Below are 13,759 nucleotides of genomic sequence, written 5' to 3' on the forward strand. Positions count from 1 at the left end.
ACTAACTGCACCTGAGTATTTCACAGTAACTGGTATGTCTTTCAAAGAACTTCTTAAGTTCAAATATTTTCTTTGTTATATAAAGCAGACACATCAGAGACTAGAATTTTTTTTTAATCAGGAATTAAACAAAATATTACCCCCACTGTACCTACTTTTTTCTTTTAAAGGCCTAATTTACTAAATGTTTACAGAAAAAAAAAAGAGGAAAAAAGGACAAGAGCTGATTTCCTGACACTATCCTGACAAATCCTTGCTTTGCACTGCCATTTTATTTTTAGAATACCTTACTCACTGAGCATGAAACACTAAGTAATCACATCTCCTGCAATCCTGATAAACAGAATATCAGACACCTTATTTAGATTAAAAGAAGCCCCAACCACATATATACAAACTGCAATAAAAGAGAGGAAAATTGACTACTTCCATGACTACATTACATTTCTTTACTATATAATTTGTAAGTTTTTTTCTTTCAAATGAAAGATCCAGAGAGCCTGGGAGAGCAGGCAGATTTTGAAGTGATATTTACCATCCATTTGCAGTGTAGAACAATTTTCACAATCTTTTGTGTTTCAGGGACTGATACTGTTTTCTCTTAATTTCAGCCATAGCACTCTAAAGCAAGCTGTAGTCTCTTGATGTTACTCCAATAAAGCACTTAAACACATTTTAAGAGATGTAGATAATAATTTGCCACATAGATATTAATTTCCACCTTTCCCCTCTCTCATCAGGACAGGAGCAGAGAAGCTGTACTTATGATGCTCTGAATCCTGAATATGATGTCTCCACCTGCCCTGGTGAAGATCACTATTATGGTGCTGAGGAAGGTGTCCTTCACAGAGAATCTTACAGATAAAATAATTTCTTAACCCTTGTTGCTTCCTTTATTAGTGACTGTGTATGTACATTACATGTAATTTAAAAGTGGCTTGTAACTTCTCTGCAGAAAATTGCAAAAAACTTCCATAATAGTTTCCCCACAACTTTTCTATACCTTGAGTAGGCTACTACAGAAGGAAGAGAAGGAATTGAAACCTAGAGTAGGATGGTATTTTGGATATTTTTGTCTGCAGGCTCATTAAAACTCACAAATGATGGAAGTGAAGGTGAGAGGAAAGTATTCCTAAGGGTTGGCTACAGTTTTGTCAGAGAAGCCTCAGTTAAGATCATTAAACTGTTATTTTTTTATACTACTTAAAGCAGGTTTTAACAGCAAATAGCCTAAAAAAAACATCCCCTAACACTAGTCCCAAACCACAACACCAATATTTTTGTTCAACTGTGTGACAAAAACCCAGATGAATTATTACATGACATGATTTCATGTTCCTGTATAGACAATTTTAAAGACAAATTCTGACAATATCAAAAAGATCTTTAGGCTGGTTTTAGAATATTTTTCTGATATGAGACATTTTAATTTCTGCTTTAAGATGACCATTAATCACAGAAATGTTACTGAGCATGTTTTCTTTCAGAGCGACTGAATGATTGTTCTGCCACAGCTGTGATATAAAGATGGGAAGTTGTGTCAGTAGATCACAACAATTACAATAAGCAAACAAATACAGGTAGAATCAAAATCTGGGCAATGGCTTTGCTACATGAGCAAAGCCAACTGACAGGCAGCAAATTTTAACACATTTCTGTAAATGTGAGCCATGGAACATTCATATTTTCTTTTAAGTTTTCAAAACAAAGATTAAATTATTTTTAAATTTGTGGGGCTTATAACTGAAACCAGCTTCCGTTGGTTTATTTTATGTCTTCTCAGGTATACCTCTGTTGTGAATCATCCCTTTATTAACAATACTTGCTTCTGAAAGCTAATCTAAAGTTTCCATGAATTTTCCATATATGCATAAGCCCTACCTAGAATCAATTGTGTGGTCAGATGCACAGAATTGGTAAGCATCATAGATAGGTAAATTATCCACCCACAGACAAGTGCAGAGAGACACATATACAGATGTGCAAGAGTAAAGATTTTTTGGCTAACCGACATTTGAAAGGACAAAAAATAAGCTTCCCATAGCATTTTCATTACCATATATCACAGTACTTGTAATAGATTGTCAATAAATCATTATTATTAAAGCTTATGTTTAGATACTAACAGTCAATTACTACATTCCTTTTTAATGGTAGAAAAACATGTTGTACTATTTTAAAGATACATCTATTATGTTTTATAGATGGTCATCTAGGTTATTTTCCTATGTGGTTCAGCTACAAATTTCAGATTATAACAGAAGTTTTGATCTACATATTTGGAGTAAGTTTTATCTGGTTTTTTTTCTGGTAAAAATCATGTGGTAATGCTGAATGTCTCCTTGAATTTCATTCTGGCAGTTACCGTAAAAGATGGAATATAAGCACACAAGTTGTCTATTTTCTGTAAGAAGAGTATCTTCCTTTTGGCTTGAAGACACACTAAAATCAAATGTGATAACAGGCAAGAGGTCACTCTCAAGTCATATTGCTTTTCTCTTCTTCAAGGACTGAATATTTATTGATAAAATTCAAAGAGTCAGCTTATAATTCTGTTAATATTTCTAGAAAAGAGATGAGTGCAGAGATGCAATGGAGCAATAGCAAATAAGGGAGAGTAAAATAATTGCTTTAAAAAAATCTATAACAGCTGTAGACTAAGCTAAGAAAAATCCCCATAAATATTAGAATTCCTCACGGTTGCAAGAAAAAGAATCTAAAATGGCAGTAGCCAGTACCATACAACAGTGAACCATGTAATTTACATCTTAGTGAAATTAAACATAGTATAATGGCTTAGTTTCCAGGCAACAATACTATTAAATTTGCTATAGCAGATTATGACATCATCTGAAACCCCAGGATACACTTTCAAGCCAGCTATTATGCTTGTAATATGTACCGTTTTTCTGGTTAGTTTTTCATTTAATTCATTGCAAGGATTATATTTTTCAATCACTGCACATGTCATCCAGCAGAATGGCTCTAGAATATCTGTGAGCCAAACTAATGTCACTTAGGAGACAGAAGTGTTATTACTGTAAGGGGAAAGAGCACAAAGGTCAGTAAATGACTTGATAGCAAACAGTACTTGTTATACTGGTACTAAACCTTCTCTTAACTTTTCTTAGCCAAGATATCTTCCGTTTTGACAATAAATACTTCTGAAGTTTCTATGCTTTTAAATTCCTATTGTTATAAAATTGCATATTGGTTCCTACTGGAATTACTAGGAAGAAGCAAAGAGATTAAGATGCAAGATAAAAAAGTGGTTATTGAGAGTCTGGTGAGGACTCAAGACAGACCTGAAATCAGGGGTTTTCCTTCTTGACCACAGCACCACAGTCTCCCCTAGGAAGCTTTTCTGTGGTCAGGTATACACCAGTGATTGCATCAACTGCCCATTGATCTGGGCTCTGCTTCTCTGATGAGCTGCCCAAACTAGTACCACAACTTGAATAATATTAGGATGGGTGGGACAAACTACTGTAAACTATATAGTTTTACAGTGATGAGAATAATGATTAACATTACATCCCTGTAAATGTTTATATACATGCTTAACTGTACTCATGCAAGGAGTCAGTGAACCTAACTCAGGCAGTAATATTGAGTATGTACATAAAAATTTGAGACAGATTCTCTCCTAAGGGCAGTATTCAAGTGTCTAAAATCATCAGTGTCCAACTCACTGAATTTGGCAGCCTAATCTCCTTTTTTTGCCATAAAATTCAAGAATTACATACCAAAGAAAATTTATATGAAGCACTACAAGGTTTAAAAGTTATATAACACTCTTGCTGTACAAAAAACTGTATGTATGTCATATGTTTATGCGTATGGCTTAAAGACAGACTACCAGCTTTCCATGTAATTTCTGAATGGTTGAGCTGTTCCTTAGTAACAGATTAATATTGATTTCAGTGCCAGGAGTCTTACAGACCTGGTCTTTATTGCCACTGAGCAGGTTTAGCAACAGCTACATCATTGTCCTTCCATGTCCTTGATCAATGCCAGTGCCTCAATTGGTTAATTAGTTAGCTAAATGTGGATATATTTTCCCTCTTCATTGTTCACCTGCCAGAAAATTATTTCATTGAAATGTGCCCTCTTTTGTCACTGAATCAAAAATACCAGTCACACTGTCAGTAGTTTGCCTTTTGTGCACATAGTTTTGCTAAAGAAACATTCAAATGCAGCTATAGATTGATTGCAATTTGTAATCAAACTCACTAATGTGCCTGTGTGCTCTTTTCAAAGTTTCATGTAGCATAAACAAAGTATTTTTCTAAGTAGCTGTAGAAATTGAGATGTAAACTGATGTTTTCACAGCCTTGCATGCCTGCAATTATGTATTATTCCATTGGTTTCTAAGTAAAAGTAATGAGTAGAAGTAAATTCTCAACTATGGTTATCTTTCTTTGAAATCTCATAGTGATGCTTTTGCATGTCAAACTCATTGGATGGTGGAACTGTAGACCTTTCACTAGAAATAATCGAAAGATGTGGTCTAAGAATGCAACTAACACAAGAACAGACTAGGAGTGGTCCAAAGACAGTCCCCCTTCAGTGCCAACAGAGCCTTCAGTATCAGCTGTTTCTCTTGGCCAAAACAATCCTATTAACTTACACCACTCGCTGAAAAGATGTAAACTAAACTGGCTTACTATAGTCAGAAAGGTAATTTCGTCACTCCACTGAGCTACCTGTTGCAAACTGCTCTTAGTGGTTCAAGCAATGCAAAAAGACTGTATGTGTGTGTAGTCTCCGACCAAAGGCCAGTGCAGTCCTACAACTCGTAGAGTAGTGAAGCATCTTACAGCTTGTCTTGCTGCCACCATTATCTAAGTAACTGCACTGATGAATCCACTCTTGTTCTATGACTTCTTTCACCAGCTAAGTACAGTTTCTGCAAAGACAGAAATGGTTGTAGATAAAAACAGTATATGACTCAGAAGAGATAAGTGTCGCAATCACAACATGAAAGCTTCCCATGAGATTTTATCTCTCTTCTGACTAGAAACCAAAGTTAAACAGAAGTAACACAGATAAATTCAGAGATGAATCTGAAATTCATCACTCTTTCATCCTTGTCATTGCCTCTTCCATGTTCCTGTGATGTCTCCAAAGTCCTCCCCACATTAAAAAAAAAAAAAAAAAATCTGAATCTACCCAGGAAGAGAAGTTATTTACATTAGTTCAGCTCACCGCATGACAGGTAATGGCTTTGAAGCCCATTGTGTATACACGGAACTAGTCCTTGAAAATTGTATTTAGCAGAAGAGAAACAAACATCTATGAGAGACTGATGGGCAGCTGTTTCTTTCTGCTATTGTTCACAAAGTTGGTTTTAAGCAGGCTTATAAGAGTTACAGAGACTCAAAATCTGATAGGTATAAACAGCAAAATCAATCTCCATAAGCAAAGCCCAAAAGATACAATCTTTTTGACCTAGACTGCTTCCTCTTCTGCCTCTTTCACTGCAAGCAATACAACACATTGCTGAGTCATTTAGCTAATTCTCTGATGTTTTTCCTCTTATTCCATTTATTCTTTGATAGCTGTTGGCATTAAAACCGACGTTTGCAAAACTGAGTTGATTAATAGGTGTTTTATACATCTGGTATTTCCTCATAAAAGACGGGTAAACTTATTTCAATTATCATACCACCAACAAGGATGCAATCTGTTCACAATGGCTGTTTACGAGTGGCTGCTTTGGGTAATGGCTGTTTTCTTAGCATGGGAAATGAAATATAATATTATTAAACCGAGATATGCCGAATGGTGTGTCAACTTATCCATCTTCATGATGTTTATAGGCCTAATTTTTTACAATGTTTATTTTATTTTATGGGACCAAACATTAAAGTATCACTTATTTGAAAGGATCTAATTTCTTTTATTTTTGTTTTAATGTCCTTGGATATTAACATCCACAAATTCATGTGCAATCAATGCAGAAAACCTGTGGTAGGTACTCTATTAATTCTATTTAGACAAACATGTTGTAATGAGAGAGATAACGAATGAATGAGTTTCATTTTTTTAGGTTTTACCCACAAGGCTAATGATGTCTTGTCTGGTGATTTTGTTTTAACAAGTCACCTGTAAAATGTCTTAAAATGATACACGATAATCTAAAAATTGCTATGAAAATACAGTATAGGTGGGAAAGCAGAAAGTGCATGTAATGTTGGATGATGAAGCAGGCGACATGAACATTGTAAAGATTTTAAACATAAAAATAATTAAAATTATGTTAGCCTCTCAGAAATTATTAAAGTGAAACTATTTATTTTTGGAAATGGAAAGAGGGTTTTTGGGTATGCAAACCTACCCATCACACAATATCATCTTAATTTCAGTACATAATATTTGAGATGCTAAATATATCAGAACACTTTCATAAACCACTTATACTGGTAAAAGAAACAGTATCTGTTTCAGATATTCAGATATTGAAGTCTGTTGCATACACACTTGAGTTGTTATTCAAGCTTAATTTAGGGGAATAAGACAGAAAAGCATACTTCTTCAAAATATAAATGGAAATGAAAATATAAACTCTTACAAAATTTTGAAGAGCTTTAATTTAAGACTTTAATTTTTAAAGTCTTCAGCAGATGAAGATATCTCAGAAGGTAGGCAGACATGAGGGCATAGACAACAGATTATATTACATAGATGCTCCTGCTGAGTGAAAATTTCTTGCTGCCTGCCAATACAGGTGTCAGTAGTGCTAAGAAAACTATTTTAGAGAGAATGTTTCCTTTATCTTCTTCACTTATATCCAGTAGACTTAGGTTGAATGTTTTAGTCCACTAAAATGGCAAAAAAACATGGCAACAGACACCAAAACATTAATAATTTATATTTTTATAGTAAATGTGGATGCTGTTCATAGCTGCTTAGATACTATCTCCTTCCCCCTCACATAATCAACTGGAACTAAACCCTCACCAACAAGAATGGCAAAGAAATGCAGAATGCCTAATGCAGAAACAAGGAGGTGTGTGAAACTTCCATGTGCAAAAACACCAAGTGTGTTTCTATGCCAAGTAGATGGTTTCTAAACCAGAGGAACATTTTCTTGTCCTCACAATAGTTTATTCTTGTAGGCTTGAGCTTCTCAGCAGCATCACTATCTCTAAAAGCAGACCACTCTAAACATGCCACATCACACTGAATTTTGTCTCTGAAAACCTTAGTTTTAGTTCCAGTCCTGCAAAAGACTCCTTGTGGTTGTACCGTAACAATTTTATGAAGCCAATGACTTCACCAATGCTTACCTCGACTCCAACAACTTCAACTACAAAGAGTGATATCTCTTTGTTTATTGGAAAAGGCTGAGTTATTTTTGTGGGTTTTGATATGAAATTAATGAGATTTTTATTCCCTACTGCTTAGCCAAAGATGCTGAAAGGGCAAGGAAGGGAAATTAAAAGGACCATTTAAAAACAAGGAATGAATTGAATGCATTAAATTTATTGGGTGAAACAATTTAATGAAGAAAAATACTAATTAAATTATTAAAATCTATGTTGCAAGTAGTAATTAAAAGGTTGTTGCTATGCAACCAAAAGGATCTTTGTGATGGAGTGAAGAAATATATTTGTTAAGTATGCTTTGACTTTTTTTTGACCTTTTCAGTCACACACCTGCCCAAACTGTCTGTAAATGTATTTTTGAGAATAACATTAAAGATTCCTGCAGGATGAAGAAACAAAAAACCAATTTGAATCACTTAATGGTTTTTATTATGCTTAAAAGGTTAAGGGTAAGGAATTCATGAGATAAAAGTAAATACACGTGCATAATTATGTATAGAATTTTTATGCTGAACTTTCATCATTGCTAATGAATTAATTTCTATCCCAAATACAGGTCCTGATCCTGTAAGACATGAGAACATTAATTTTCATAATGCAGTGTAGGACCTAAACCTGCCCTCTCCTGAAGTTTTTAAATAACAGTTAAATCTATTACTTGTGTCAGAAACCTGACCAGTTGTTCATAATAACTAAGGGCAACTTTTGTTTTTCCTGGAATACTGAGTCTAAGAGGCACCCTGGTTTCTGCTAGAATTTCCATTGTTATGTGCTGAGGTTTCTGTTGAGGTCATGTGATGCTGATATATAGGAAAGAGAACACCAATATATAAAGAGTGACATACAAAGAATATTGTTAGGGCACACATATATTTCTATGAAGAGCCATAAATTGTGTCCAGCATATGTATGTAGTGCTTCCACATATTCCCCGTAGTCAGGCAAACTCTGCCTTGGACTGTACTGTGCAATTGGGAGGGAGATCTGGTATGCTGGACCTGAAAGTCTCTACTCAGTGGTAAAATAATTTATTTCTTGAGGTTGATTACTGGCCGTATGACCAATCTGAACTCCATTTTCTTTACTTCCCATTAGTCCCACATTTAAATCACAAGATATTAAAGACTCTGCTTTGTTGGTGTAGTTTTCTTTCCACTGATACCACAATCAGAAAATTAGAGAGGACCTGAATTGTGTGTAACCAACTGGCCTCTGAGCAATGTTGGATCACCACCAGTGTTTACATCTAAAATGAAGTTTTTGCCAGTATACATAAATCTATCCAAATATTTGTCATATTACAGAACGTAATATAGATTGCATTTTTTTAACAAAGACATAGACACATCTTGAAGACTTCAAACTTCATAACTAAAGTTAGATGCTATGAATATTCTTTAGTTTTTCATTACGTGAGTTATTGATGAAGCAAGATTTGTGTAACCGAAGAACTGTAAATTATTGCCAAAATACTAAAGGTAGAGTATCACAGAATCACAGAATATGCTGAATTGGAAGGGACCTACAAGGATAATTGAGTCCAACCCTTAGCCCCGCACAGGACCTTCCCCAAGAGTATTGTCCAAACGCTTTTTGAACTCTGTCAGACTTGGTGCTGTGACCACTTCCCTGGGGAGCCTGTTCCTGTACACAACCACCCTCTGGGTGAAGAACCTTTTTCTAATGTCCAATGTAACCCCCCCCCCCCCCGACACAACTTCAGCCTATTCCCTTGGGTCCTGTCATTGGTCACCACAGAGTAGAGATCAGTGCCTACCCATCTTCTTCCCCTCACAAGGAACTGCAATGAGGTCTCCCCTCAGTCTCTTCCAGGTTGAGCACACCGAGTGATCTCAGCCACTTCTCACATGGCTTCCCCTCAAGGCCCTTCACCATCTTTGTTGCCCTCCTTTGGACACTCTCTATGAGCTTAATAACTTGTTTGTATTGTTGTGCCCCAAACTGTACACAATATTCAAGGTGAGGCCGCCCCAGTGCAGAGCAGAGTGGGACAATCCGTGCCTCGACTGGCTGGCGATGCTTTGCCTGATGCCCCCCAGGACACGGTTGGCCCTCTGGGCTGCCAGGACACTGCTGACTCAGATTCAACTTGCCATTGACCAGGAACCCCAGGTCTCTTTCCATGGCACTGCTTTCCAGCATCTCATTCCCCAGTCTGTACAAACATCCAAAGTTTACTCAGATGCAGAATCCAGTACTTCCTCTTGTACTTCCTGTGGTTGGTGACTGCCCAGTCCTCTAATTTGTCGAGGTGTCTCTGCAGGGCCTCTCTTGTCTTTGAGAGAGTCAACAGCTCCTCTGAGTTGTATCATCTGCAAACTTGCTTGGTATCCCTTCCAGCCCTTTGTCCAAGTCATTTATGAAGATGTTGAAGAGCACTGGGCCCAAGATGGAGGCCTGTGGAATCCCGCTAGTGACAGGTCACCAGTCTGATATTACCCTCTTCACTATTACCCTCTATGCTCGACCCGTGAGCCAATTGCTCACCCACCACAGGATGTGTTTGTCCAGCTGTGTGCTGGATATTTTGTCCAGAAGAGAGACACTATAGAAAGCTTTACTGAAATCCAAAAAGATTACGTCAGCTGGCTTCCTTCGATCAGATAGGTGGGTTACCTTGTCATAAAAGGAAATCAAGTTTGATAAGCAGGCCTTTCCTCTCATGAAGCTGTGCTGGTTGTGGCCAATGACTGCATTGGCTTTCAGGTGTTTTTCAATACTTCCCAGAATAATCTTCTCCATAACTTTACTGGGCACTGACTGAGATTACCAGGACTGTAGTTTCCAGGGTCCTCCTTCTTGCCCTTCTTGAAGCTGGGCAACGTTTGCCAGCTTCTAGTCAGCTGGGACCTCTCTAGATTCCCAAGACCCCTCAAAAATCATCGAGAGAGATTTTACGATGACACTAGCAAGCTCTTTGAGGATTTTTGAATGAATCCCATGAGGCCCCATAGATTTGTAGGAATCCAGCTGGAGCAGCAGATCCTGTACTGTTCTGGGGTTGACTGGGAGTTGGTCATTCTTGCAGTCATGGTCCTCCAGCTCAGGGCTCTGAGACCCCTTTGGTCCGTCATCCGTGTTGAAGACAGAGGCAAAGAAAGGGTAAAATACCTCTGCCTTGTCTCTGTCCCTGTTTGTGAGGTGACCATCCTCAGCCTGTAACGGGTTGATGATATTTCTATACTGCCTATTGCCATTAATATATTTGAAAAAACTTCTTTTATTGTCCCCCACATTTCTGACCAGCTTCAACTCTGGTTGAGCTTTGGCCGCATGAATTTCTCCCTACAGTGGCAAGCAGCATCTCTGAATTCTTCCCATGTCAATTGACCTTCCTTCCACTGGGCGTACACCTTCCTCTTTTGCCTTATTTCCAAAAGAAGATTCCTGTTCAGCCAAGCTGGCCTTCTGTCTCACCTGTTTGACTTCTGACATTTTGGAATTGCCTTCTCCTGTGCCCTTAGGAGGTAATGTTTAGAAAATGACCCACACTGATGGACTCCAGAACCTTCAAAAACATTTTCCATGGTGACCTTACTTACTAATTTCCTGACCAGCCTGCAGTCTGCTCTCCTCATGTCCAGAATTGAGGTTTTGCTGGCACTTTTTCTCCTGTCAACAGAGATTTTAAACTTGATCACCTTGTGGTCACTGTGGTCAAGATGGATGCCAATCTCCATTTTGCTCACAAGATCCACCCCGTTGACAAACAGATCAAGAAGGGCATCTTTGCATATCAACTCTCTTAGGACCTATTCCATAAAACTGTCATTCAGGTATTTTAGGTATCTTCTGGCCTGGGTTGTACCAACTGTGTGATGTTCCAATTTAATTTCTGGCAAGTTGAAGTCCCCCATAAGGACAAGTGCAGTTGACTTGGAAGTGTCCATTAGTTCCTCAAAGAATAAGTTGTTGGTGTCATTGTCCTGGCTGGGAGGTCAAGTGCCATTGCCACCTGTGAGCTCCATACATTCTAACTCTTCTATTACATACAGTGCCCTAACCCGCAACCTCTTCTGCCCTGCCTATCCCTCCTAAAGAGCTTATAATCCATCCAACAGGACTACTCAACTCCAGTGACAGGTCTCATCCCACTAGGTTTCACTTATCCCAAATCTCTGGGAATGGACCAAACCTTGGAGCTCCTCTTTTTTGTTCCTCATGCTATCTGCATTGGAGTAGAAACACTTCAGGTGTGGTACATTGTAGCCAACAACTCGAGAAGTAGAGTGAGGAATCCCATTTGTGCTCATTTCTTCAAATTTTGGCACACCAATCCATGGCTCATCACTGGGGACCCTGGTTTTTTTCCCTTCCCTCTTCCAGGTTAGTTTCAAGATCTGTCAACGAGCCCTGCTAGCTCCTGCACTAGAACTCTTTTTCCCCTGAGATAGGTGAATCCTACTAGGTGTCAGTAAACCAGGTGTTGAGTAGATCATCGTATGGTCAAGAAATCCAAATTTTTCGATTACACCAACCTGAGCCACTACCTGATCTGATGGATCCACCTATTCCAAACAATATTATTTCTTGTTAGCAGAAGGACAGAGGAAATCACTACTTGTGCTCCCTCTACCAACCATCTCAGGGCTCTGAAGTCTCTGATTGCTCTCGGACTTGCCTTTGTTATTTTGTCACTGCCAGTTTGAACAATCAATAGTGGATAGTAATCAGAGGGCCTCACTAGACTGAAGAGTTTTCCAGTAATGTCCCTTACCCAAGGCCCTGAGAGAGACTTCCCTGTCATTTGGGTCTGGTCTGCATATGAGGGCCTCTGTTCCCCTTAGAAGGGAGTCTTCTATTACAACTGCCCTTCTTTTCCTCTTGACACCCTCTTGGTGCAGGTTAGTTAAAAATTTCCTTATGAAAAGATATATTTTTTTCCCCTCTAATATCACTGCAATAACTGAGCTCCTTGACACTAAAATATGTCAGTTAGTGGGTGTTTCCAATTCTGTAAATGAGACAGGAATACAAAAAACATGTTGATTTCCATATGTGCCTCCTGATAAACTCAGCTTTATCACAAATCTATGTAGATAATATAACTATCTTTAGTCAGATGCACCATCTTCCCTCTCTTCTGGTTTAAAGAAAATTTTGGAATTCTGGAAAGAAAAAAGAGTGTGTTTCACTGCCCAGTGAATATATAAGTCCCTAAATCTTTCTGTTTTAATGGGGACCAGGTCAAAGTCAAACGTAAATTATATGAAAACTTCAGCATTAATGGAAAGATAGGACTTGGAATATGGCATTATACTTCAAAACTATTTATAAGATCAGAAAAATAGCTGATTATTTTACATGAACATCTTATCCAACATGCTACTGACAAGACAAATCTATAGTAGTTCTCTGTATTGTAGAAAAGATATTTTGTGCTGACTGCAAACCTTGACTGTAAACTACCATAGTGAATAACTGCTAGACACAAATCACAAGAATAATATCATAAAGCTTAATATCATTGGCTTTGAGTAAATTAGTTAAATTATCAGTAATATAATGAGTTTCCTACCTCAACTTTGTGAATTTCAACTCCTGTTAGGAAAGAAACAAAGAAAAGGATTTTCAGAGAAAGGTACAGGGAGAAAGGCATTTGACATTGCTTAGCAAATATTTCATAGAAAACAAGTCCACAAGTTTTTATAAAAAAAAAAATATTTTTTTTTTGTATGTAATCTCCATCTGTAAGCAGATTTCGCAATTTGTTAAAGCATTTGTGAATGACACTTTACTACATGTAGTATTATCATAGGAGGAAATGACAGCTAGGAGAATCTGTGATCCAGTTTACAGATGACCAAAAAATACATGAAAATTGAAGTTCAAACATAATTCTAAAAGTTCACATGCCTTAAATCTTATCCCTGTCTTGTGAACAACTAAACAGTAAAACAAAACAACTTTTTTTTTTTTTTTCAGTCAGTGTATGGTTTTCTAAGTTTCCTTCACCGTCTTTTTATCAGTCATCCTCATCTCCAGTTCTGAGTTGATATGAGACCTGGCATTATTTTGTACCCTATTGTAGTGGTTACAGTGACCGTACATTAGACACTTCCTCAGCACTGTCAGAGGTCTGAAAAATTAGGGAGTAAAGGTGAGGAAAGAGAAATTCTAAAAGATATTTTTTAATAAAATATACCAGAAGTTAAATTTATTTAAACAAACCACAAACAATTCCAAGAGATTTACAAAGGGATTTAAATTTTTTTAGCCCTTCTAAATTTCCTAAGTTATGTAGCATAAAAGCCACAAGCTTTTTCCATAAGAAATTTATTCCCTTATCTTTAGCTACTTCTTTGGAGAGGAAGGAGAAAAACTTGTAATACTTGTACAAGTTCTGGACAGAACAAAAGAAGGGTATGGAAGGTAGGACTTAAACTCTTCTTCCATTTTGATGGTCT

General features: G+C 37.4%; 1 protein-coding gene across 47 annotated transcripts in view; it reads right to left on the reverse strand.

The window, feature by feature from the left end:
- The window catches only part of PTPRD (protein tyrosine phosphatase, receptor type D), a 1,162,785-nt gene that overhangs the window by 542,632 nt on the left and 606,394 nt on the right, over positions 1-13,759 (reverse strand). For all 47 annotated transcript variants that reach the window (XM_027635107.1, XM_027635108.1, XM_027635120.1 and 44 more), the window contains one exon: positions 12,871-12,893. The gene's annotated coding sequence lies outside the window, so the exon portion shown is untranslated. The remainder of the gene's footprint in view (positions 1-12,870; positions 12,894-13,759) is intronic.

Source organism: Corapipo altera, unplaced genomic scaffold (genome assembly GCF_003945725.1).
Source record: "Corapipo altera isolate COAL_440 unplaced genomic scaffold, ASM394572v1 61411, whole genome shotgun sequence".
NCBI classification, from domain to species: Eukaryota; Metazoa; Chordata; class Aves; order Passeriformes; family Pipridae; genus Corapipo; species Corapipo altera.